At 55.8% G+C, this 26897-nt stretch overlaps 1 long non-coding RNA gene and 1 pseudogene across 2 annotated transcripts; one reads left to right on the top strand and one right to left on the bottom strand.

Moving 5' to 3' along the window:
• Positions 1-3841: 3841 nt before the first annotated feature.
• The window catches only part of LOC135404811 (zinc finger protein 493-like), a 152662-nt pseudogene continuing 129606 nt past the window's right edge, over positions 3842-26897 (bottom strand).
• LOC135404509 (uncharacterized) lies at positions 25426-26301 on the top strand. Of its 2 annotated transcripts, none has more exons than XR_010425699.1 (3): positions 25426-25550; positions 25649-25687; positions 26042-26301. It is a non-coding gene; the product is annotated as an uncharacterized LOC135404509 (long non-coding RNA). The 2 variants fall into 2 exon arrangements; XR_010425700.1 differs by having other exon boundaries at positions 26039-26301.

Genomic DNA, 26897 nt, shown 5'->3' with positions numbered 1-26897 from the left:
CCAGTATGGTCCCAGTATGAGCCCAGCAGGGGCCCAGCTGCTCCCACTCTGATCCCAGTTGCCTCCAGTGTGGTTGCTCCAGGATGGATCAGGAATGGGGAGCCCTCTGTGCCCCCCCCTTGTGTCACCCTGTTCTGAGGGAGCTTTGGGGGGACATGTGCACCCCAACACGGCATCCAACACATTGCAAAGTGTGCTGGGACCCCCTTAAAGCACCCCACAGCCCCCAAGGAACCCCCAAACCCACTCACAGTCCATCGAGGGCTCCACCTAACCCCTTTTTTGGGGGGACTTTCATGGGCTTTGGTGTTACTGGGAGCCTCCCCCGGCTGCAGGCGAGGAGCTCTTGGGTGAGAGGGGGTGTTGGGAAGGGGGGAGGTCGGTGAGTCAGAGGGGATAAAAGGGGTGGTGGGACCCCCACACTGAATAGGACAGGAGTGGGAACCCCCAAAAGTGGAGGGAGGCTGAAAATTGGGGGCTGATGGGAAAGGGGTGGGAGAGGTCAGAAGAGTGGGGAAAAGGGGAGGGTGGGACCCCCAAACTGAGCATGAGGGGGCTGGGGATTGTGGGAATGATGTGTAAGGGGTGGGAGAGGGGGAAAAAGTGGGGGTTGGTACCCCAAAAGTGATCTTGGGGTGGCTGGGGCTTGAGGGGACCATGGAAAAGTGGGAGGAACAGGGAGAGGGGTGGAAAAGGGTGGGTGGTCTGGAGGGATGGACGGTCCCATAGGGGTCTTTGGGCACTGGGGGTTGGGAAAGGGGGGTGGTCCCCCTGAGCTCCCAACTTCCTCTGGGGTACTGGGGGCTGCTGGATCCAATCTCAGCCTTGCATTGTGCCAACAGTTGAAATTTAGAGCAATTCTAGAGGGGTGACTGAACCACGTTTGTCCCCCAGGCTCTAATGATGGCAAATCAGATCTATTGATAGAAAATGAATTATTTATTTTTGCAAATGATGACACAAAAGGTTTTAGTCAGAATTATTTAGTGAACAGCAGAAACACTAAAACTACCAGTAGTACAGGATAAGATAGGACAGGGCACTACACTAAAGCAATTGTTGAAGCAATACTACTAAAGGTGGCAAACAAGTAATAATTCCTAATTAGAGATGGATGTAACTCCCCCAGACCAGCGCTCGTGGGGAGATCTCTGATCTCAACCTCCAGCAGTGACCTTTGGGGGGTCCCCAGCCAAGGCAGGAATCTCCACACACCTCCCAAGAAGGGTTCTGTTGGAAGAACCTGCCCCTGGGAAAGGGGACTGGCCCTTTCTGGTAGAAACCCAGGGACTGACAGTCCTTGGACTCCAGGGGTTCCCTCACCATCAGGGGCTTCATTTGGGGTGAAACCAGTCGGGGGTCCAACATCTCCTGCCTTGTCCCGGCCCCCTCTCAGCTCAGCACTGACCCCTTTGCAAATGGGGCATTGTCTTGGGGCCATTGCAGGGGGGATGTCCTGCCCCAGTGTCCCAGTGTTCCTTTAATTCCCAGAGGCCCTGCAGTGTCCCAGTGGCCCCTTGATTCCATGACCTTCTGAAACACCTCAGGCTTCCTTTGGTTCCATGAGGCCCCCCTGTCACAAAGGCCCCTGGATTCCATGAATTCCGCAGTGTCACAAGGTTCCTTTTTTTCCATAGGGCCCTGCAGTGTCCCAGTTGTGCCTTGATTGCAGGAGTATCCAAATTCTCCCAGGGTTCCTTTGGTTTCAGGAGGTCCCGCAGTGTCCCAGCGGCCCCTTCATTCCAGGCAGGCCCAGGGAGACGAAGGCAAAGACGGAGCCCCGACCCCCGTCAGCATCTTGGGGGGCGGGGGGGCAGGACCCGGGAAACGGCGGCGGCTGCTGGGAAGGGACTGGGATGGACTGGGATGGACTGGGATGGACTGGGATGGATTGGGATGGACTGGGATGGACTGGGATGGACTGGGACACCAGGATACACCGGGCCCAGGACTGGGACCAGCAAGACCCCCCCGGGAGCAGGATCTGAGCACACTGGGACCCTCCAGGACCAGAACTGGGACAAGAGGGATCATATTTGGAGCAACTGGGACCACACTGAGGGCTACTGGGAGCAACTGGAGGCCACATAGGATATAGTGGGAGTGCCTTGGAGTGACTGGGATCATACTGGTGGAAACTGGAATGTTACTGGGGCATCTGGGAGTGACTGGGAAGGACTATGAGCATGCTGACAGCTCTACTGGAATGTACTGGGAGTGTCATGGTCGGGGTAACGGGGACTGTACTGGGAGTGACTGGGACTACATGAAGGGGCAACTGGGAGCAACTGGGACCATACTGGGATCACAGTGGGAGCAGCTTGGCCCATGATGGGAGCAACTGAGACCACACTGAGGGTGACTGTGGTCATACGGGGATCATATCAAGAGTGAGTGGGATCATGCAGGAGGATATTGGGATCATACTGGGAGCAACTGGGAGTGCACTGGGGATGACTGGAAGTGGCTGTGAGCAACTGGGATCATGCTGGAAGCTTCTGGGGGCAACTGGGAATGAGTGGGACCACATGGAGGAAACTGGGAGCAACTGGGAGAGACCAGGAGTGACTGGGATCCTCCTGGGACTGACTGGGCGCTGAATCTAAAAAATCGGTCTGAGAAACTGCTCAGAGACTTTTTTATCTTTAAGCAGCAAGGTATTTGTTTATTCAACGTTGGGAGCAAGCCAGCTCACGCTGGACAAACTTGCTCCAAGGCTTCACACAAAATCAGCATTTTTATACAATCTTCAGCTGTGATCAAATGCATATTCAAGTGATTCCAACATCTATCTCTGCATATTAATAACAGGTGGAGTATAGGTGGAGCTCAGGCGGGGCTTGGGGCGGTGCTTCTCTTGGGCCTCAATCCTGAGGGGACTTCCACTCTTCCTCCATGGCTCTGGGGGCTTCAACTCATCTTCCTCAGCTTGACCTTCCTTCTCTTCCATTGTTCTTGACCTGCTCCCTGAAGCTTGGAAAAAGCCCTGGCTCCCGGCCTATTCCTCCTATTCCAATGTCTCCCTGATCCTGCTGTCTCTCTAATTTATCCCCTCTAGGCCTAGGACATGTTCCTGTACTATTCTCTGAAGCTTTGCTCCAGTCAGTAGAACAGAACAAGCACAGATGGTCTTGGCTGTTGGGAGCTTGTTAGCAGGCCCAAATTTCTTAGTGAACTCTTTTGGGCCTGGCCTCCTGTTTCACCAGGGACACAGCCCGGGCATGGGTGTTCCCATTCCCATTCCATGGGTTTGCATTCCTGTTCCAGGTGTTCCCATCCCATTCTATTGGTTCCCATTCCCATTCCAGGAGTTCCCATTCCCATTCCAGGAGTTCCCATTCCCATTCCAGGTGTTCCTATTTCCATTCCATGTGTTTGCATTCCTGTTCCAGGTGTCCCCATTCCCATTCCAGGAGTTCCCATTCCCATTCCAGGTGTTCCCAGTCCCATTCCAAGTGTTCCAATTCCCTTTCCTGGTATTCCGTCCCATTTTGGGTGTCCCCATTCCCATTCCTATTGTCTCTCCTCCCATTCCTGGTGTTCCCATCCCACTTCTGTTTTCCCTATTCCCAGTTCTTGGTGTTCCCATTCCCATTCCAGGTGTCTCCATTCCCCTTCCTATTGTCCCCATTCCCATTCCAGGTGTTCCCATCCCACCTCTGTTTTCCCTATTCCCATTCCAGGTGTCTCCATTCCCATTCCAGGTGTCCCCATTCCAATTCCTGGTGTCCCCAGTCTGCTCCCACTGTTCCCATTCCCATTCCACATGTTCCCATTCCCATTTAATGAGTTCCCCATTCCCATTCCAGGTGTTTCCATCCCCCTTCCAAGTGTTCCCATTCCCATTCTTGGCGTCCCCATTTCCATTCCAGGTGTTCCCATTCCCATTCCAGGTGTCCCCATTCCCATTCCTGCTGCCCCCATTCCCATTCCTGGTGTTCCCAATCTGCTCCCAATGTCCCCATTCCCATTCCTGGTGTTCCCATTTCCATTCCTGGTGTTCCCATCCCATTGCTACTGTCCCCATCCCATTCCTTATGTCCCCATTCCAGGTACCCCATTCCCATTCCAGGTGTTCCTATTCCCATTCCATGTGTTCCAATTCCCTTTCCAGGTGTTCCATCCCATTCTAGGTGTCCCCATTCCCATTCCTATTGGCCCTCCTCCCATTCCTGGTGTTCCCATCCCACTTCTGTTTTCCCCATTCCCAGTTCTTGGTGTTCCCATTCCCATTCCAGGGGTCTCCATTCCCATTCCTATTGTCCCCATTCCCATTCCAGGTGTTCCCATCCCACCTCTGTTTTCCCTATTCCCATTCCAGGTGTTCCCATTCCCATTCCAGGTGTCCCCATTCCAATTCCTGGTGTCCTCAATATGCTCCGAATGTTCCCGTTCCCATTCCAGGTGTTCCAATTCCCATTCCACGTATTCCCATTCCCATTCCAGGTGTTCCCATTCCCATTCCACGTATTCCCATTCCCATTCCAGGTGTTCCCATCCCAGTTCCTGGTGTCTCCATTCCAATTCCTGGTGTCCCCATTCCCATTCCTGTTGTGCCTAACCTGCTCCCAGTGTCTCCATCCCTCTCCCCGGTGTTCCCATTCCCAATCCAGGTGCCCCCATTCCCAGTTCCTGATGTCTCCATTCCCATTCCTGTTGTTCCCAGTCTACTCCCAATGTTCCCATTCCCATTCCAGGTGTTCCCATTCCCATTCCAGGTGTCCCCATTCCCATTCCCCCTGTCCCCATTCCCATTCCTGGTTCCCAGGGAGGAACTGCCAGATGCCGGAGCAGGAGCCAGAATTTATTGCCCAAAGCAGGAGATTTTCACACCAAAATTAACCCGTGGTGATGTCACCACTGTCCCTGTGATGTCACCGCTCTCTCTGTGATGTCACCGCTGTCCCCGTGATGTCATCAATGTCCCTGTGATGTCAGCTCTGTACCTGTGATGTCACCACTGTCCATGTGATGTCATCAATGTCCCCGTGATGTCACCACTGTCATTTCCCCTGCTGGTTTACCTTAAAACCAGCACACCAGGTCTGTGCCCAACGGGGGTCCCTGTGGATCATCCAACGCGGGTCCTCCCATGGCTGATGGAGTTGGAGCAGCGGCCGAAGCTCTTCCCGCAGTCGGGGCACTCGGGGCTTCTCTTACCGGTGGGTCCGTTGGTGGGAGGTCAAGGAAGAGCTCTGCGTGAAGCTCTTCCCACACTCCCCACACTTGTGGGGCCGCTCCCTGATGTGGAGGCGACGGTGGGTGTAGAGGGTGGAGCTGTCCCACATTCCCTACACGTGTAGGGCTGTTCCCCAGTGGGGATGTGCTGGTGGCTCAGCAGCTTGGTGCTTGTGCTGAAGCTCTTCCCACATTCCAAGCACCTGTAGGGCCATTCCCTGGTGTGGATGCAACGGTGTTTGCAAAGGCTGGAGCTGTTCCTGAAGCTCTTCCCACACTCCGCACACGTGTAGGGCCTTTCCCACTGTGGATCATCTGGTGTCGGAGCAGGTTGGAGCTCTGCCTGAAGCTCTTCCCACATTCCTCACACATGTAGGGCCTTTCTCCACTGTGGATCATCTGGTGTCGGAGCAGGGTGGAGATCTGATTGAAGTTCTTCCCACATTCCTCACACATGTAGGGTCTTTCCCCACTGTGAATCATCTGGTGTCGGAGCAGGTGGTGAATCTGAGTGAAGCTCTTCCCACACTCCGCACACGTGTAGGGCCTTTCCCCACTGTGGATCATCTGGTGTCGGAACAGGGTGGAGCTCTGCCTGAAGCTCTTCCCACACTCCCCACACGTGTAGGGCTGTTCCCCACTGTGGATGCGACGGTGGTTGCGGAGGGTGGAGCTCTGCCTGAAGCTCTTCCCACACTCCCCACACGTGTAGGGCCGTTCCCCAGTGTGGATGTGCTGGTGCCTCTGGAGGTTGGTTCTCTTGCTGAAGCTCTTCCCACATTCCAAACACCTGAAGGGCTTTTCCCTGCTGGGAGGCTGCTCAGGGACCACCAGCTCGCAGTTCCACCTCAAGCTCTGGCCGCCTTCCCAGCACACGCTGGCTCTTTCCTCCTCACAGCCCCCTGGGCTGGCTTTGCAGCCCTTCCTGCGGGGGCATCTCCGGCCCTTTTCCTCCCCGCTGCCTTCCTGCCCCGGGGAGCCCTTCAAAACGGCCTCTCCCACCAGGCTCTGCCGCCGGGATTTGTCCTCCACGCTCTCCGGCCTCACCTCGGGGCCTGGGGCAGGAAGCAACAAGGACACGCAGGGGATTTGCCTCTGGTCCACAGGGAAGTCCAAGGACATCCCCCCAGCTCCGGCCCCGGCAGGACGGCCACAAAAGACAAAAGACCCACCCAAAGGGGCACTGACTTCCTCCTCACCTGCCTGGGGGGCCCGCGGCATCTTCCTCTTCCTCGCAGCCTCCTCCTCCATGTTTGGAATGTGGGAAGAGCTTCAGCAGGAGCACCCACCTCCTGAGGCACCAGCACATCCACAGTGGGGAACGGCCCTACACGTGTGGGGAGTGTGGGAAAAGCTTCAGGCAGAGTTCCACCCTCCGCAACCACCGTCGCATCCACAGTGGGGAAAGGCCCTACACGTGTGGGGAGTGTGGGAAGAGCTTCAAACGGAGCTCCCACCTGCTCCAACACCAGATGATCCATAGGGGGAAAAGGCCCTACACGTGTGGGGAGTGTGGGACAAGCTTCAAACGGAGCTCCCACCTGCTCCAACACCAGATGATCCACAGTGGGGAAGGCCCTACACGTGTGCGGAGTGTGGGAAGAGCTCAGGGACAGCTCCAGCCTTTGCAAACACCGTTGCATCCACACCAGGGAATGGCCCTACAAGTGCTTGGAATGTGGGAAGAGCTTCAGCACAAGCACCAAGCTGCTCAGCCACCAGCACATCCACACTGGGGAACAGCCCTACACGTGTAGGGAATGTGGGACAGCTCCACCCTCTACACCCACCCTCACATCCACATCAGGGAGAGGCCCTACAACTGTGGGGTGTGTGGGAAGAGCTTCACGCAGAGCTCTTCCTTGACCTCCCACCAACGGACCCACCGGTAAGAGAAGCCCCGAGTGCCTCGACTGCGGGAAGAGCTTCGGCCGCTGCTCCAACTCCATCAGCCATGGGAGGACCCGCGTTGGATGATCCACAGGGACCCCCGTTGGGCACAGACCTGGTGTGCTGGTTTTAAGGTAAACCAGCAGGGGAAATGACAGTGGTGACATCACAGGGACATCAATGACATCACATGGACAGCGGTGACATCACATAGACAGCGGTGACATCACAGGGACATTGGTGACATCACGGGGACAACAGTGACATCACAGGGACACTGGTGACATCACGGGGACAGCGGTGACATCACCAGGGTTTAATTTTGGTGTGAAAATCTCCTGCTTTGGGCAATAAATTCTGGCTCCTGCTCCAGCTTCTGGCAGTTCCTCCCTGGGGACCAGGAATGGGAATGGGGACAGGGGGAATGGGAATGGGGACACCTGGAATGGGAATGGGGACAATAGGAATTGGAATGGAGACACCCGGAATGGGAATGGGAACAGCAAGAACTGGGAATGGGGAAAACAGAAGTGGGATGGGAACATCAGGAATGGGAAGAGGGACAATAGGAATGGGAATGGGGACACCTGGAATGGGATGGAACACCTGGAAAGGGAATTGGAACACCTGGAATGGGAATGGGAACTCCTGGAATGGGAATGGGAACAACTAGAATGGGATGGGAACACCTGGAACAGGAATGCAAACCCGTGGAATGGGAATGGTAACACCCGGGCCCGGGCTGTGTCCCTGGTGAAACAGGAGGCCAGGCCCAAAAGAGTTCACTAAGAAATTTGGGCCTGCTAACAAGCTCCCAACAGCCAAGACCATCTGTGCTTGTTCTGTTCTACTGACTGGAGCAAAGCTTCAGAGAATAGTACAGGAACATGTCCTAGGCCTAGAGGGGATAAATTAGAGAGACAGCAGGATGAGGGAGACATTGGAATAGGAGGAATAGGCCGGGAGCCAGGGCTTTTTCCAAGCTTCAGTGAGCGGGTCAAGAACAATGGAAGAGAAGGAAGGTCAAGCTGAGGAAGAGGAGTTGAAGCCCCCAGAGCCATGGAGGAAGAGTGGAAGTCCCCTCAGGATTGAGGGCCAAGAGAAGCACCGCCCCAAGCCCCGCCTGAGCTCCACCTATACTCCGCCTGTTATTAATATGCAGAGATAGATGTTGGAATCACTTGAATATGCATTTAATCACAGCTGAAGATTGTATAAAAATGCTGATTTTGTGTGAAGCCTTTGAGCAAGTTTGTCCAGCGCGAGCTGGCTTGCTCCCAACGTTGAATAAACAAATACCTTGCTGCTTAAAGATAAAAAGTCTCTGAGCAGTTTCTCGGACCGATTTTTCGGATTCAGCGCCCAGTCAGTCCCAGGATGATCCCAGTCACTCCTGGTCTCTCCCAGTTGCTCCCAGTTTCCTCCATGTGGTCCCACTCATTCCCAGTTGCCCCCAGAAGCTTCCAGCATGATCCCAGTTGCTCACAGCCACTTTCAGTCATCCCCAGTGCACTCCCAGTTGCTCCCAGTATGATCCCAATCACCTCCTGAATGATCCACTCACTCTTGATATGATCCCAGTATGACCCCAGTCACCCTCCGTGTGGTCTCAGTTGCTCCCAGCATGGGCCAAGCTGCTCCCACTGTGATCCCAGTATGGTCCCAGTTGCTCCCCGTTGCCCCTAGCACAGATCCAGTCACTCCAAGTACGATACCAGTCTTCCCTCCTGACAGTCCCACTCAATCCCAGTTGCTTCTATTGTAAATCCAGTCACTCACAGTTCCTTCCAGTTGCCCCCAGCCTGGTCCTAATTCCCCTTCATGTAGTCCCAGTCACTCCCAGTACAGTCCCAGTTACCCCCACTATGGTTGCAGACACTCCCAGTATAGCCCAGTAGAGCCCTCAGCATGCTCATCGTCCTTCCCAGTCACTCCCAGATGCCCCAGTAACATTCCAGTTTCCACCAGTATGATCCCAGTCACTCCAAGGCCCTCCCACTATATCCTATGTGGCCTCCAGTTGCTCCCAGTAGCCCTCAGTGTGGTCCCAGTTGCTCCCAGTATGATCCCTGTTGCCTTAGTTCTGGTCCTGGAGGGACCCAGTGTGCTCAGATCCTGCTCCTGGGGGGTCCTGCTGGGTCCAAGTCCTGGTCCCGGTGTATCCTGATGTCCCAGTCCATCCCAGTCAGTCCCAGTCCATCCCAGTCCATCCCCGTCCATCCCAGTCCATCCCAGTCCCTTCCCAGCAGCCGCCGCCGTTTCCCGGGTCCTGCCCCCCCGCCCCCCCAAGATGCTGACGGGGGTCGGGGTTCCGTCTTTGCCTTCGTCTCCCTGGGCCTGCCTGGAATGAAGGGGCCGCTGGGACACTGCGGGACCTCCTGAAACCAAAGGAACCCTGGGAGAATTTGGATACTCCTGGAATCAAGGCACAACTGGGACACTGCAGGGCCCTGTGGAAAAAAAGGAACCTTGTGACACTGCGGAATTCATGGAATCCAGGGGCCTTTGTGACAGGGGGGCCTCATGGAACCAAAGGAAGCCTGAGGTGTTTCAGAAGGTCATGGAATCAAGGGGCCACTGGGACACTGCAGGGCCTCTGGCAATTAAAGGAACACTGGGACACTGGGGCAGGACATCCCCCCTGCAATGGCCCCAAGACAATGCCCCATTTGCAAAGGGGTCAGTGCTGAGCTGAGAGGGGGCCGGGACAAGGCAGGAGATGTTGGACCCCCGACTGGTTTCACCCCAAATGAAGCCCCTGATGGTGAGGGAACCCCTGGAGTCCAAGGACTGTCAGTCCCTGGGTTTCCACCAGAAAGGGCCAGTCCCCTTTCCCAGGGGCAGGTTCTTCCAACAGAACCCTTCTTGGGGGTGTGTTGAGATTCCTGCCTTGGCTGGGGAACCCCCAAGGTCACTGTTGCAGGTTGAGAGCAGAGATCTCCCCACGAGCTCTGCTCTGGGGTAGTTCCATCCATCTCTAATTAAGAATTATTGCTTGTTTGCCAGTTTTAGTAGAATTGCTTCAACGATTGCTTTATTGTAGTGCCCTGTCCTACCTTATCCTGTACTACTGGTAGTTTTACTGTGTATGTTGTGTAGTAAACAATTCTGGTTTAGTCCTTTTGTCCGATCATTATTAAGAATAAGTAGTTCATTGATATAAATATATCTGCTTTTCCATCATTAAAACCTGTGGGACAAAACTGGTTCAATCCCATCTCTATAATTCCTTAAATTCAAAGCATTGGCATAACCCAAGGCTGAGATTGGATCCAGCTGCCCCCAGGCTCCTCTGGGAGCAGGAGTTTAGAAAGCCAGGGAGTCCGTTCTGCAACTCGGGACTCCAGGGCAGGACTTCTCCAATCAACTTTGTCTAAGCCTTGAACTCCCCCTGCCACAGAGGGGGTGGGATAAAGGGAGCATGAAAGGGGAGAAAAGGTGGGAAAAAGGGGGGGAGGGACCCCTTCAGCTGAGGGGCCAAAGGGGTGGGACCCCCAAAGGGAGCACAGGGAAGCTGTGGTTTAGTGGGACAATAGGAAAGGGGTGGGAAAGAAAGGAAAAGTGGTGGGCTGAGACCCCCAAAACTGAGTGTGAGGGGTGTTGGGACCCCAAAGTTATTGGGAGAGGGGTGGGGGCCCCAAACTGAGTGCAGGGGGGATGTGGGGGTTGTGGGGACCATAGGAAAGGGGTGGGAGAGGGGCTGAAAAGGGGGGTGGGACAGCAGGAAGAGGAGTCCCAGGGAGGTCCCTTGGTGTCCCCATCATTTGAGCCCTGGAGCAGTTCCCTGGTGCTCTGGGGGGGTTGGATCTGCACTGGGGGGGTCCCCAACCCCCCTGTTCATCCCTGGGGGGCTGATGGAGGGGGTTCCCCTCCACCCAACAGCCGGTGCTGCAGTGGCCCCAGGGGAAAAGGTGGGAAAAGGGGGTCTGGGGTGACCCCTGAATTCCCACCCTGCTGTGGGGTATCACAGCCAGCACGGCTTCCCCAGAGGAAAGGCCTGCTGATCAAACCTGAGTTACTTTATGACAACGTCACCCCCCTGGCTGATCAAGGGAAGGCAGTTGATGGGACCTTTTTGGGTTTCAGTGAAGCTTCCCATAGTGTCTGTGCCCAGATCGCTCTGGACAAAGTGTCCAGCCCAGAGCTGGATAAACACACCCTGTGCTGGGCGAGCAATGGGCTCCCGGGTCGGGCACAGAGGGTGGCAGTGACTGGGGGGACATCAGATGGGGGTCACTAGGGGGGTTCCCCAGGGCTCCATCTGGGCCCTGTGCTCTCCAACATCTCCATCCATGACTTGGACGCAGCACTGGAAGGGACACGGAGCAAGTTTGCAGATGACCCCAACCTGGGAGGAGCTGCTGAGTCCCTGGAGGGCAGGGAGGCCCTGCAGAGAGACCTGGACAGATGCCAGGGCTGGGAATCACCACCCATGGAAGTTCCACAAGGGGCAGTGCCGGATTCTGCCCCTGGGATGGGGCAACCCCAGATGTGGGGACTGAGTGGAAATGAGAGGCTGGAGAGAAGTGCTGGGAAAGGGCCCTGGGGGTCCTGGGGGGTGCCCACTTGGCCAGGAGTCAGCAGTGCCCTGGCAGCCAGGAGGGACAACCCTGTCCTGGGGGCATCAGGCCCAGCATGGCCGGGCCAGGGAGGGGATTGTCCCGCTCTGCTCTGCCCTGGGGCGGCCTCACCTCAATAGTGGGGCACTCTGGGGGGACACAATGGAAGGAAGAGATGGAGCCAGTAGAGAGTGTCCAAAGGAGGTCACCAGGATGGGGAAGGCTCTGCAGGGGAAACCTTAGGAGGAGCAGCTCAGGGCACTTGGGGTGTTCAGCTGCACAAGAGGAGACTGAGGGGAGACCTCATGGCAGTTCCAACTTCCTCAGGAGGGGCAGAGGAGGGGCAGGCCCTGAGCTCTGCTCTGGGGGGACCAGGGACAGCCCCCAGGGAATGGCCTTGAGTTGGGTCAGGGCAGGCTCAGGTTGGATGTTAGAAAGAGGTTCTTCCCCCCCCAGGGTGGTTGGCACTGAACAGGCTCCCCAGGGCAGTGGGCACAGCACCAAGGCTGACAGAGCTCCAGGAGAGTTTGGATGATCCTCTGGGGCACAGGCTGTGACTCTTGGGGATGGGCCTGGGCAGGGCTGAGGGTTGGACTTGATGATCCCTCTGGGGTCCCTTCCAACTCGCACATTCTTTCATTCTGGGATTCTGTAACACCCCACCTTTGCCTGCTTTGCTGCTTCTGTGAACCACGAGTTCCTTCCTTGATTGTTTCTTTCCTTTCCTTGGCTGGTTTCTCTCCATTGCAGTTGGTTACACAGATATTTTCTAGGGCACATTCTGGACAACCACTGCTGGTTCAGTTCTGTCTCAGAGCCCGAGATCAGCCTTATAGAGCCAAAGGAACCCTGGGACACTGCGGAACCTCATGGGATCAAGGGACCATTGTGACACTGCGGGACCTCATGGAATTAAAGGAACTCAGGGGCCACTGTGGAGCCTCATGGAACAAAGTTGCCAGTGTGACATGTGGGGCCTCATGGAATCAAAGGAGCCCTGAGACCTTTGGTACCCTCATGGAATCCAGTGGCCTTTGTGACCCTGCGGAACCTCATGGAATCAAAGGGCCACTGTGACACTGCAAAACCTCATGGAACCAAAGAGCCATTCCAGAATCACAGAATCAACGAGGTGGGAAAAGACCTCTGAGCTCGTGGAGTCCAAGCCATGCCCCAACCCCATCCTGTCAACTAGACCATGGCCCTGAGAGCCACATCCAGTCTTTTCTGAAACACCTCCAGGGATGGTGACTCCACCCCCTCCCTGGGCAGCCCATTCCAACACCCAGTCCCCCCTTCTGGGAAGAACTTGAGCCTCCTGTCTGACCTAAACCTCCCCTGGTGCAGCTTTAGGCTGTACCCTCTTGTCCCACTGCTGGTTGCCTGGGAGAAGAGACTGACCCCCCCGGCTCCCCCTCCTGTCAGGGAGTTGTAGAGAGTGAGAAGGTCCCCCCTGAGCCTCCTTCTGCCCAGGCTCAGCAAGCCCAGCTCCCTCAGCTGCTCCTCACAGCACTTGTGCTCCAGAGCCTTCAGCAGCCCCGGTGCCCTTCTCCAGACACGCTCCAGCACCTCAACATCTTCCCCAAAGTGAGGGACCCAGAACTGGGCCCAGCACTCAAGGTGTGGCCTCAGCAGGGCTGAGCCCAGGGGCAGAATCCCTGCCCTGAAGGCAGCTCCCTGCCATCAGCTCTGCTGCAGCCCTGCAGGGCCGTTCTGCTCCTTGTCCTGCAGCTCCACCATTCCCTGCTCCCTGCAGCCCTGGCTCCCTCAGCCTTCCCCTGCCCAGCCAGACCCCCTTGTCTGGCAGCAAGAGAGCAGCCCTGGGCAGCCCAGGGATTGTCTGGGGCCCAGGGCTGTCTGCCACAGCCTCCAGCATCTCCTGGTTTGCCTGTGCCCAGCCCTGCTGCCCTGCCAGAAGATCCCACAGTGTTTCCACTTGCAATGGAATGGGGGACCTGCTCCCAGGTTTTGCAGGCCCTTCTGTCCCTTCATCACCCACCTGATGATTCAACCAAGGCTCTGTGGGATGATTGTCAGTGTTCCTGAATCACGGCATGTGCCCACCCAAAGACATTTTCAGCATCTCTGTCCTGCCTTGAGATCAGCTTCTCCTCCAACACAGCCCCTCAGGGGCTGCAGAGACCCCCCCGACAGCAAAGGCCTCTCCTGCCAGGGCTGCAGAGACCAACCCAGCTTTTCCCTGGCCTGGGGGGAAGCGTTTCCCCTTTCTGGGCTGTCCCATTGCCATCTGCCCCTCCAGCACGTCTCTGCTCCAGCCCAGCACTTGCACACATCGGCTCTGGGCACTCGGTGCTGCTGCTGGGAACGAGATCATTTTCTGATTCCTTTAAATTAATGGTGTTCATTAACTTGTTAGTTAATTGCTTTAGTGAATCATAACCAGAATATTCATCCTAAACAGTGGGTTAGTCTTAAGTCACTCTTAGCCAGCACTTCGCAAAGTTTGTCATCACCTGCTCTTGTGGGAACAGGCTTGGGAAAATTATTGCAACTCTGAGTTTTGCTAAACTAGCCCTGATCTGCTTCAGTGAACAAAGCCTGGGGAGAGAGATGGATTGCTGAAACTGGACACAAGGAATGCAGAATTTACAGACCACAAGGACATTGTGCAGGAACTAGAAGATAAAGAAGAGGTTAACAAAGACCATACAGTAGGTGTTGGAAACTCCCTACCTGGGAAAAGGTGTGGGGAATTGGCTATAGAACACTGCTTGCCTAGGCCCTTAGAAAATCTGAGATAGCAGAGCTACAGTGTCTTTGTGCCTCCTAGTTGGCTGGTAAACAGGTCATTGTGATTAGCAAAACAAAAGCAACTGAGAGCCACCTGTGTCAACATAAGAAATGAGTAAGAGGTGGAATCAACATTTAAGCCAGAGCCAATAATGAGCTTAGCTTTTGCAATATGTATGAGCTAATTATAAAGCATATATTAAGCTGTTAGCAGTGATCAATAAACGAAGCTTGCTGATTCTCATATTGAGAGTCCCTTTCTTCCCTCATTGTGACAAAAAGGACAATAAAAAGCCTGAAAAATGGGGACTAATTAGGGTGAGAAGTGAGAGTCAATAACCAATAGAGGATAGAATACTAAAAACTGAAGAGGATGATATAAGTTAGAACTGATGCCCTTTAAATTCTTTCTTTGCTAAAAACATATAAATAAGTGAAAAGGCTGGGGGGGCAGGGAGGGCTGGAGTTATCCCCAACACACCCCCTGGCCAGAAGAAAGTGGTGCCTGACTCAGTGATACTAAAAGGACAGAGTTGGAGGGTTTCATTTATCCCATTGTGGCTGCAGCAGGAAGAGCAAAGTCTTCTCCTCTGGAAATGTTTCTTCCCTCAGGGTGTCTGGTGCATATTGCAGTGGGCACACAGGGGAATGCTGGGCTGGAATGTGTTTGTTTCCAGGTGCCCTGCACAGTATCCCCTGGCACAGGGGGTGGTCACGAGGCAGGGACCAAAGGGCAGGGAGGCCCTGCCCCGTGGCCGGAGCACAGGAGACACCGACTCTGAGCTCATCAGCAGCAGAGTAAAGACTTCATCCCAAAATTCTCACTGCTCCCTCCAGTAAGGTAGGAAAGCCACGGCTGGAAATGGGGGGCTCTTTTGGGTTAGTTTCCTTAAAGACTTCAAGCTTCAAATCCTCTTTAAAAGTGGTCAGGAACAAGGGTCTCAGCCTTCTTGGGGCTGTGACAGACCAAGGGAACACAAAGGATCTGAGGAAACGCCCCTTTTGTGGGACAGAGATGATGCCCAAAGCTCAGAGGTGGGCTCCTGAAAGTTGGTGCCATTAACTGCCCTTGGGAAGGAAAGCCCCCAGCCCCAGTGTTTCAGGGGCAGGTGACAGGGTGCCCAGGGCAGGCAAAGGCCAGCAACAGGTTCCTGTGCTGGCCCCTTTTGGGTGGGAGCAATCCCTGACAGAGTCAGGCTGGCAGGTGGCATCCAAGGTTTGGAGGTGGCTCCCGGGGGGGATGACAGTCCCTTTCCTTGGGAAGGACAGCACCCAGCCCCAGTGCTGGGGGGCAGAGGAAAGGTTTCCCAGGGCAGGCAAAGGCCAGCAGCAGCTTTCTGTCCTGGCCCTTTTAGCATGGCAGCAATCCCCAGACATATCCAATTCTGGAAGTGCTATCCAAATTTTGGAGCTGGGCTCCTGGAAATGATGGCAGTCCATGTTTTTTCCAAGGACAGCATTTGACCCCCATGCTGGCAGTGCAAGTGACTGAGTGCTGAGGGTGTTACCAAAAACTCTGACATTGTTGGGATCAATCAAACCCTCTAACACGGTGGGTTTAGTGTGACAAAACAAGGCATTACTTTCTTTGCTGGCTGTGTATGTGGCCAACAACAATGCTGCCTTCACACAGACAGCAGTACATCACTTTTGCACCCATTTACACATTTTTGACAAAGAAATTAATGTTCATTGGCGCCAAATGGCATAATTTCATTGTTCCATTTCATTAATCAGTATTCTAGCCACTCTTACTCTCTTGTTGCTTGTGCTAATTACTTCACACTTTCAGTCTTTTTAGCATCTTTTTCCTCCAGTGGGGGTTTTCCCCCACAAATGCTGAGCCTTTGTTCATCTTCCTCCTTACCTGCTGCTTTCTGCAGAAGGCCCTTGTTTCCAGATATCCAGGTTCAAGAATACATCTTTCTCTCCCAGGCTTTGTTCCCTGAAGCTTATCAAGGGTAACTCTCACAAAACTGACAGTTCTAGTGCTTTTCCCAAGCTGTGTTCTCTCCAAAGTAACTTGTGAGGAATTGTTGCTGTGTGCTGGCTAAAGGTGATTTATGGCCTAACACCCCCTCTGTGATTAATGGAAACAACGAATCCAAAGGCAAAGTGGGCCCATGGAAAGATTAGGGAAGTTCTCTAATTTCCAGGAAGGGCCCCGTGCTGCCCCCAGACTCTTGGCTGTGGCTCCTTGGGGTGAGTGTGTGATTGCCCCCGAAACTGGGACTCAAAGGTTCCCCTTTGCAATGGTGCCCGTCTGTGCCTGGTGCATTGGGAGAGGCCTGTGCCGAGGGCAGAGCTGGAGAGCCCCTGTGCTGCTCCAGGCCTGCAGAGCTGCCTCTTTGCCTGCAGCCCTTGCCAGCTGGGAGCTGGCAGGCCTGCGGGCTCCCTGCCTGCTCTCCAGCCTCTCCCGTGCCTCGGGCGCTCCAGCCCCGGCCCACTGGGGCTCCGCTGGCCTCGCTCCGTGGTGCCCGTGTCTCCTGCCCCTGGGCAGCCCCAGCCCACCCCGCTGGGCCATGGGCTGGCTTTGCCCACAGCCGGGAGCTTGGAGAGCCTGGGGGGAAAGCTTCTGCCAGGGGGGGCCTTCCCAGGCCTCCCGTCAAACCAGGCGGGGTCTCTCCTGGGAGCAGGAATTCTCCCTTGCTCAGCAATTTTCCAGGGGCCTTTACAGTGGAAGTTTCTGGCAGGGGAGTTCAAAAATCGGGAAGTTTCTGAATGCTTTTCAGTTGGGGTAGTTGTCACATAAGTCTCCAGGTTTTGGAGAAGAGATGCTGAACAAGGGCCCTCTATATCCAGCTGTAAATACTCTGCTCAACAGACAAGGTCAAGTAAAGTTCAAGCTCCAAACAAGCACCAGAGACCAGCAAGAGGCCACCAGAAGACCCCCAGTGACCAAATAAGGACTTTGGAAGGACTTCAGAAGGACCTCTCTGAGCTAATTCTCATGGGTGTGATCTTTCTGAGGGAAGGAGTGAATATGTAAGACATTTGCTGGATATGTAAAATTGTGAGTAAATCTCAGCTGCCCTGGGGGAGAACGGGGCACACTGGTGGTTGGGGGGAAGATCCTCCCATGGGTGAGGGGCTGATAACAAAGAATGGCTGCCCACTCTTGCTCCCAAATTGAGCCTTGGGGGTTCCTTTTTTGCCCATTTACAGTCCCACCATGAGGAGACAAGTGCCCCTTGCAGCCCTGGGCCCTCATTGCCTCCTTGTCCCTGCTCAGTAGCCTGGGAGGTTGTCACAGGTTTACTTGTTCAAAAAAAAACCCAGGCAGGGAATGTTTCTTTGCCCTGCATTGCTGTAAGGGGGGGATGTTGAACGGGGGAGGGGAGTTTTTGCCTTGGGTGATTGACCCACACAAAAGAACCAACCAGCAGATCCACATTCCAAGCTGAAGACCCTCCAAAGGCTGTGGAGGGGTGTGGGGTTTTTTTAACTCTCTCCTCAGAAATGGGAGGCACTGCCTGGAGGATGCCACTTGCCCCTGCATGGTCCCAGTTGCTCCCAGTATGATCCCACTATGAGTCCAGTCACACCCAGTATGATCCCAGTAAATTCCAGGGGATTCAATGAATCCAGTTTGATCCCAGTCATCCCCAGTATGGTTGCAGTGCCTCTCACATACTCCCAGTAGTATTGCAGTCACTCCCAGGATGATCCCAGTATGAGCCCAGCAGGGGCCCAGCTGCTCCCACTCTGATCCCAGTTGCCCCCAGTGTGGTTGCTCCAGGATGGATCAGGAGTGGGGACCCCTCTGTGCCCCCCCCTTGTGTCACCCTGTTCTGGGGGAGCTTTGGGGGGACATCTGCACCCCCACACGGCATCCAACGCATCGCAAAGTGTGCTGGGACCCCCTTAAACCACCCCACAGCCCCCAAGGAACCCCCAAACCCACTCAGAGCCCACCCAGGACTCCACCTAACCCTTTTTTGGAGGACTTTCATGGGCTCTGGTGATACTGGGAGCCTCCCCTGGCTGCACGTGAGGAGTTCTTGGGTGAGTGGGGGTGTTGGGAAGGGGGGGGGTCGGTGAGTCAGAGGGGATAAAAGGGGTGGTGGGACCCCAACACTGAATGGGACAGGAGTGGGATCCCCCAAAAGTGAATGGGGAGGGAGGCTGAGAATTGGGGGCTGATGGGAAAGGGGTGGGAGAGGTCAGAAGAGTGGGGAAAAGGGGAGGGTGGGACCCCCAAACTGAGCATGAGGGGGCTGGGGATTGGGGGAATGATGTGTAAGGGGTAGGAGAGGGGGGAAAAAGTGGGGGTTGAGACCCCAAAACTGATCTTGGTGTGGCTGGGGATTGAGGGGACCATGGAAAAGTGGAAGGAACAGGGAGAGGGATGGAAAAGGGGGGTGGTCTGGAGGGATGGATGGTCCCATGGGGGTCTTTGGGCACTGGGGGGTTGGGAAAGGGGGGTGGTCCCCCCGAGCTCCCAACTTACTCTAGGTGCTGGGGGCTGCTGGATCCAATCTCAGCCTTGCATTGTGCCAACAGCTGAAATTTAGAGCAATTCTAGAGGGGTGACTGAACCACGTTTGTCCCCCAGGCTTTAGTGATGGCAAATCATATCTATTGATAGAAAATGAATTATTTATTTTTGCAAATGATGACACAGAACAGAATTATTTAGTGAACAGTAGAAACACTAAAACTACCAGTAGTACAGGATAAGGTAGGATAGGGCACTACACTAAAGCAATTGTTGAAGCAATTGTACTAAAGCTGGCAAACAAGCAATAATTCTTAATTAGAGATGGATGGAACTCCCCCAGAGCAGCGCTCGTGGGGAGATCTCTGCTCTCAACCTCCAGCAGTGACCTTGGGGGGGTCCCCAGCCAAGGCAGGAATCTCCACACACCCCCCAAGAAGGGTTCTGTTGGAAGAACCTGCCCCTGGGAAAGGGGACTGGCCCTTTCTGGTAGAAACCCATGGACTGACAGTCCTTGGACTCCAGGGCTTCCCTCACCATCAGGGGCTTCATTTGGGGTCAAACCAGTCTGGGGTCCAACATCTCCTGCCTTGTCCTGGCCCCCTCTCAGCTCAGCACTGACCCCTTTGCAAATGGGGCATTGTCTTGGGGCCATTGCAGGGGGGATGTCCTGCCCCAGTGTCCCAGTGTTCCTTTAATTGCCAGAGGCCCTGCAGTGTCCCAGTGGCCCCTTGATTCCATGACCTTCTGAAACACCTCAGGGTTCCTTTGGTTCCATGAGGCCCCCCTGTCACAAAGGCCCCTGGATTCCATGAATTCCGCAGTGTCACAAGGTTCCTTTTTTTCCACAGGGCCCTGCAGTGTCCCAATTGTGCCTTGATTGCAGGAGTATCCAAATTCTCCCAGGGTTCCTTTGGTTTCAGGAGGTCCCGCAGTGTCCCAGCGGCCCCTTCATTCCAGGCAGGCCCAGGGAGACGAAGGCAAAGACGGAGCCCCGACCCCCGTCAGCATCTTGGGGGGGCGGGGGGGCAGGACCCGGGAAACGGCGGCGGCTGCTGGGAAGGGACTGGGATGGACTGGGATGGACTGGGATGGACTGGGATGGACTGGGATGGACTGGAATGGACTGGGACGGACTGGGATGGACTGGGATGGACTGGGATGGACCGGGATGGATTGGGACTGATCGGGACGGACTGGGATGGACTGGGAAGGACTCGGAGAGATGGGGATAGACTGGAATTGACTAGAATGGACTGGGATGGACTGGGACAGACTGGGATGGACCGGGACACCAGGATACATCCGGAACCAGGACTGGGACCCAGCAGGACCCCCGGGGAGCAGGATCTGAGCACACTGGGTCCCTCCAGGACCAGAACTGGGGCAACAGGGATCATACTGGGAGCAACTGGGACCAAACTGAGGGCTACTGGGAGCAACTGGAGGCCACATAGGATATAGTGGGAGGGCCTTGGAGTCACTTGGATCATACTGGTGGAAGCTGGAATGTTACTGGGGCATCTGGGAGTGACTGGGAAGGACGATGAGCATGCTGAGGGCTCTACTGGGCTATACTGGGAGTGTCTGCAACCATGGTGGGGGTGACTGGGACCATACTGAGAGTGACTGGGACTACATGAAGGGGAATTAGGACCAGGCTGGGGGCAACTGGAAGGAACTGTGAGTGACTGGATCTACAAGAGCAGCAACTGGGATTGACTGGGACTGTCAGGAGGGACGACTGGGATCATACTTGGCGTGACTGGATCTGTGCTAGGGGCAACTGGGAGCAACTGGGACCATGCTGGGGACAACTGGGATCATACTGGGATCACAGTGTGAGGAGCTCGGCCCATGCTGGGAGCAACTGAGACCACACTGAGGGTGACTGGGGTCATACTGGGATCATAGCAGGAGTGATTGGGATCATCCTGGGAGCAACTGGGAGTGCACTGGGGATGACTGGAAGTGGCTGTGAGCAACTGGGATCATGCTGGAAGCTTCTGGGGACAACTGGGAATGAGTGGGACCACATGGAGGAAACTGGGAGCAACTGGGAGAGACCAGGAGGGACTGGGATCATCCTGGGACCGACTGGGCACTGAATCCGAAAAATCGGTCCATGAAACTGCTCAGGCGGGGCTTGGGGTGGTGCTTCTCTTGGCCCTCAATCCTGAGGGGACTTCCACTCTTCCTCCATGGCTCTGGGGGCTTCAACTCCTCTTCCTCAGCTTGACCTTCCTTCTCTTCCATTGTTCTTGACCCGCTCACTGAAGCTTGGAAAAAGCCCTGGCTCCCGGCCTATTCCTCCTATTCCAATGTCTCCCTGATCCTGCTGTCTCTCTAATTTATCCCCTCTAGGCCTAGGACATGTTCCTGGACTATTCTCTGAAGCTTTGCTCCAGTCAGTAGAACAGCACGAGCACAGATGGTCTTGGCTGTTGGGAGCTTGTTAGCAGGCCCAAATTTCTTAGTGAACTCTTTTGGGCCTGGCCTCCTGTTTCACCAGGGACACAGCCCGGGCCCGGGTGTTCCCATTCCCATTCCACGGGTTTGCATTCCTGTTCCAGGTGTTCCCATCCCATTCTAGTTGTTCCCATTCCAGGAGTTCCCATTCCCATTCCAGGTGTTCCCATTCCCATTCCACATGTTCCAATTCCCTTTCCAGGTGTTCCATCCCATTTTAGGTGTCCCCATTCCCATTCCTATTGTCCCTCCTCCCATTCCTGGTGTTCCCATCCCACTTCTGTTTTCCCCATTCCCAGTTCTTGGTGTTCCCATTCCCATTCCAGGGGCCTCCATTCCCCTTCCTATTTTCCCCATTCCAGGTGTTCCCATCCCACCTCTGTTTTCCCTATTCCCATTCCAGGTGTTCCCATTCCAATTCCTGGTGTCCTCAATCTGCTCCCAATGTTCCCATTCCCATTCCAGGTGTCCCCATTCCAATTCCACGTGTTCCCATTCCCATTCCTGGTATCCCCAACCTGCTCCCAATGTTCCCATTCCCATTCTCAATGTTCCCATTCCCATTCCTGATGTCCCCATTCCCATTCCAGGTGTCCCCATTCCCAATCCAGGTGTCTCCATCCCCATTCCACGTGTCCCCATTTCCATTCCTGCTGCCCTCATCTCCATTCCTGGTGTCCCCAGTATGCTCCCAATGTCCCCATTCCCATTCCAGGTGTTCCCATTTCCATTCCTGGTGTTCCCATCCCATTGCTATTGTCCCCATCCCATTCCTTGTGTCCCCATTCCGATTCCAGGCATAATCATTCCCATTCCATGTGTTCCCATTCCCATTCCAGGTGTCTCCATTCCTATTCCTATTGTCCCCATTCCCATTCCAGGTGTTCCTATCCCACCTCTGTTTTCCCTATTCCCATTCCAGGTGTCTCCATTCCCATTCCTGGTGTCCCCATTCCAATTCCTGGTGTCCTCAATCTGCTCCCAATGTTCTCGTTCCCATTCCAGATGTTCCCATCCCAGTTCCTGGTGTCTCCATTCCAATTCCTGGTGTCCCCATTCCCATTCCTGGTGTCCCTAACCTGCTCCCAGTGTCTCCATCCCTCTCCCCGGTGTCCCCATTCCCAATCCAGGTGCTCCCATTCCCAGGTCCTGATGTCTCCATTCCCATTCCTGTTCTTCCCAGTCTGCTCCCAATGTTCCCATTCCCATTCCAGGTGTTCCCATTCCCGTTCGAGGTGTCCCCATTCCCATTCCTGGTTCCCAGGGAGGAACTGCCGGATGCCGGAGGAGGAGCCAGAATTTATTGCCCAAAGCAGGAGATTTTCACACCAAAATTAACCCGTGGTGATGTCACCACTGTCCCCATGATGTCACCAAAGTCCCCGTGATGTCACCAATGTCCCTGTGATGTCACCACCGTCATTTCCCCTGCTGGTTTACCTTAAAACCAGAACACCAGGTCTGTGCCCAACGGGGGTCCCTGTGGATCATCCAACGCGGGTCCTCCCATGGCTGATGGAGTTGGAGCAGTGGCCGAAGCTCTTCCCGCAGTCGGGGCACTCGGGGCTTCTCTTACCGCTGGGTCCGTTGGTGGGAGGTCAAGGAAGAGCTCTGTGTGAAGCTCTTCCCACACTCCCCACACTTGTAGGGCCTCTCCCTGATGTGGATGTGAGGGTGGGTGTAGAGGGTGGAGCTGTCCCACATTCCCTACACATGTAGGGCTGTTCCCCAGTGTGGATGTGCTGCTGGCTGAGCAGATTGGTGCTTGTGCTGAAGCTCTTCCCACATTCCAAGCACCTGAAGGGCCATTCCCTGGTGTGGATGCAACGGTGTTTGCAAAGGCTGGAACTGTCCCTGAAGCTCTTCCCACACTCCGCACACGTGTAGGGCCTTCCCCACTGTGGATCATCTGGTGTCGGAGCAGGTTGGAGCTCTGATTGAAGCTCTTCCCACATTCCTCACACATGTAGGGCCTTTCCCCACTGTGAATCATCTGGTGTTGGAGCAGGTTGGAGCTCTGATTGAAGCTCTTCCCACATTCCTCACACATGTAGGGCCTTTCCCCACTGTGGATCATCTGGTGTCGGAGCAGGTGGGAGCTCCGTTTGAAGCTCTTCCCACACTCCCCACAGGTGTAAGGCCGTTCCCCGGTGTGGATGCGACGGTGGTTGCGGAGGGTGGACTGGTCACTGAAGCTCTTCCCACACTCCTCACACATGTAGGGCCTTTCCCCACTGTGGGTCATCTGGTGTTGGAGCAGGTGGGAGCTCCGTTTGAAGCTCTTCCCACACTCCCCACACTTGTTGGGCCGTTCCCCACTGTGGATGTGCTGGTGCCTCAGGAGGTTGGTTCTCTTGCTGAAGCTCTTTCCACATTCCAAGCATCTGAAGTGCTTTTCCCTGCTGGGAGGCTGCTCAGGGACCACCAGCTCGCAGGTCCGCCTCAAGCTCCGGCCGCCTTCCCGGCACACGCTGGCTCTTTCCTCTTCACAGCCCCCTGGGCTGGCTTTGGAGCCCCTCCTGCGGGGGCATCTCCGGCCCTTTTCCTCCCCGCTGCCTTCCTGCGCCGGGGAGCCCTTCAAAACGGCCTCTCCCACCAGGCTCTGCCGCCGGGATTTGTCCTCCGCGCTCTCCGGCCTCACCTCGGGGCCTGGGGCAGGAAGCAACAAGGACACGCAGGGGATTTGCCTCCGGCCCACAGGGAAGCCCAAGGACATCCCCCCAACTCCAGCCCCAGCAGGACGGCCACAAAAGACCCACCCAAAGGGGCACTGACTTCCTCCTCACCTGCCTGGGGGGCCTGCGGCATCTTCCTCTTCCTCGCAGCCTCCTCCTCCATCCGCCCAAGCTTTGGGAAGCAGAAATACTGAGGGGGTGGAAAAAAGGGGGTGAGTGCTTTGCCTTGGGGGTTCCTCCTGCCGAAAACCAGCTCTGGGACTCACCACGCTTCTTTTGTCCATAAAAACCCCCAAAATCAACAACATTCAGCCCAATATCCCCTCCCAAAAGTTCCCCCTCTCTGCTCTCTGGGGTTTGGGGGTTCCCCCCTGTCTGGCCTGATGGCACTTCTGCCTGCATTGGGGGTCCCCCTTCTCTGGGCTGCCAGGAGTTCCGCGGCTCCGGGGGGTTCCCACTTGCCGGGGTCCCCTTTAGTGTTGCCAGGGGGGTCCCAGGGCTCACTTCTCCCCACTCTGCCTCCCGGGGCCAGCCGGCCCTCCTCTCTCGCCTCCCACCCTCGCAAACCTCTTGGCGCTCTCGGCTCCCACCACGCCTCAAGGCCCCCCTCCTCTCCACACTTCAAGGCCTTCCCCCTCTCCGGGACCCCCGCTTAAGGGGCCCGGCGCTCCCTCTCTGCTCCCCCCCTCCAGCATTCCAGGGGTCCCCCAGCTCCGGGATTGCCCCTCTCCGCTCTCCCCACTCCGCGGCTACCGGGGTTCCCCCCCGGCTCTCACGGGGGCCCCCAAACCGCTCTCACCCCCCCCGCCATTGCCAAGCGACCGCCAGGACCTTTTGGCTGCTCTTCTTTGTGCTCCCGCTCGGCTCCTCCCTCGGCTGGGCCGCCGCTTTTGGCGGGTTTCCTCCTCCGGGATCCGCCCCCCTGCAGCCCTTCCCCCCCTGACCCAACCCCCTTGGGCCCCCCTTGGACCCCCCTTGGGCCCCTCTTGCCCAATAAGTCTGATTATACAGACAAGCAATTTGTTTGAATCCACAAAACCCAAATGTAGAACCCAGCACCCTGGGGCATCAACAAAGTGCTGTTCCTTGGGCCCCCCCTGAGTCCAAAGTAAAGGGAGAGGGGAAAAATACCTGCTGGTAGGAGAGCTGTTGCAGTCTGGTCAAAAGTGGGGATTGCAGTCCAGTTGAGGGGGGTGGTCTCAGGCTGGTTGGGAGTGGTGAGCTGCAGTCCTCCTCTGGATCCCACGAGTGGTAAAAAGGTTCTGAAACTCCAGGTTTATATATTCTCCAGTTCAGGCAGGAATGCCCAGTCCTCCCCTCACAGCGGGGAATTCCATAAAAGGATATGAGGATGCTCAGTCCAAAAAAGGCTATGAGGGTGCTCAGGACATCCCCCCCACCTGGCAGGCCTCTCCTGACAACAGTTCCGGGGAAAATGGCATGGAAGGCCATAGAATACACAGTTTTGGGCTACACCCATCCAGTGAGGAATCGGTCCCAGCTGTTCTAACTAGGACACTGTGTCCGTCATCGCTGCCATCATCATCATCATCGGCCTCGTGGGAGTCGGTGTCTGGAAGCTCCGATCCGGTAACTCCCGGGATGGGGGTCGGGAAGGGGCACGGATCCACCCGGCAGCATTCCGGGGATCCTGTGCCACAGGTGTTGATCCCTCTTTCTTTCCATAGGGAAGAGGGAGGGGAATGGATACGACCCCACGCCCACCAGTGAGTCCCAGCAGCGTGTGTGGATCCAGATCCTCTGGGCAGGGATCCCAGGATGGATGCCGGGATTCCGGAGCGGAATGGGGGCCTAATGGCTGGAGCGGGATTGGAAGGGGATTCCAGCTCAGGGCAGGATTCCAGAGTGGGCTCAGGTGGAATTGGGGACTGGGATCAGGGCTGGATTCTGGAGTGGGATTGGGGTGGGATGGATGGAGTGGGATTGGGGTGGGATGGACGGAGCAGGATCAGGAGGGATTCCAGAGCAGTTCCTACTCTCCCTGGGCTCCACAGCCGGCTCCATCCCCTGGGATGGGAACAGGGACATGGTGACTCCTTTCCCCGCTCTCATCCCAGCAGGAATCACGGCCTGAGCGATCCTGGAGCTGGATCCGCCCCTTCCCTCTGCCTGCAGAAAGCCAGGAGCTGCTGGCAGAGCTCATCCCGCTGCTCCCACCCACCCCGGCCCCCCTGCGGCTCTTCCCGATGGATCAACTTCCTGCTTTTTCCTGTGTGAAACCCACGACCACAATTATTCCTGAGGCTTTAATTTGGGTGTGAAAATCTCCTGCTTTGGGCAATAAATCCTGACTCCCTCCTCCGACATCCGGCAGTTCCTCTGTGGGAACCAGGAATAGGAATGGGGACAGGGGGGACTGGGATGGGGACATTGGGGACGGGGATGGGGACAGTGGGAGCAGGTTGGGGACACCAGGAATGGGAATGGGAACTCTAGGAATGGGAATGGGGACATTGGGAGCAGGTTGGAGTCACCAGGAATGGGAATTGGGACAGCAGGAATGGGAATGGGGACATGGGAGACCAGGATAGGGATAGTGGGGACAGGAACGGGGACACTGGGAGCAGGTTGGCACAGCAGGAAGTGGGAATGGGGACAGGGAAGGGAACCCCAGGAATGGGAATGGGGACAGGGATGGGAACGTGTCTCTCCAGGAGTTGGTTCAATACAAAGGTCAGTCCCTGGCTCGAGGTCATGGGAAGCCCCTTCTTTGGGAATGTCTGGGAACCGGGTGTCAGAGGTTTGAAAAGAGGTGTTGGAATTGTTTCCCAGTGTCCCCCCCATTCCCATCGGTGTCTCCCGGGATGGGGTGGGTTGGAGCGGAGCCGCAGGCGCTGGGCAGGGGCAGTGGGGGGAGGGCGGCTCTCGGGGACACCACGGTGGCCGCGGGGAGGGCGGGGGGTCCTTTGTTCAGGG

This window comes from Pseudopipra pipra, chromosome W, assembly GCF_036250125.1.
Source record: "Pseudopipra pipra isolate bDixPip1 chromosome W, bDixPip1.hap1, whole genome shotgun sequence".
In the NCBI taxonomy this organism is placed as follows: Eukaryota; Metazoa; Chordata; class Aves; order Passeriformes; family Pipridae; genus Pseudopipra; species Pseudopipra pipra.
This window is presented reverse-complemented; position numbering and strand designations above follow the sequence as displayed.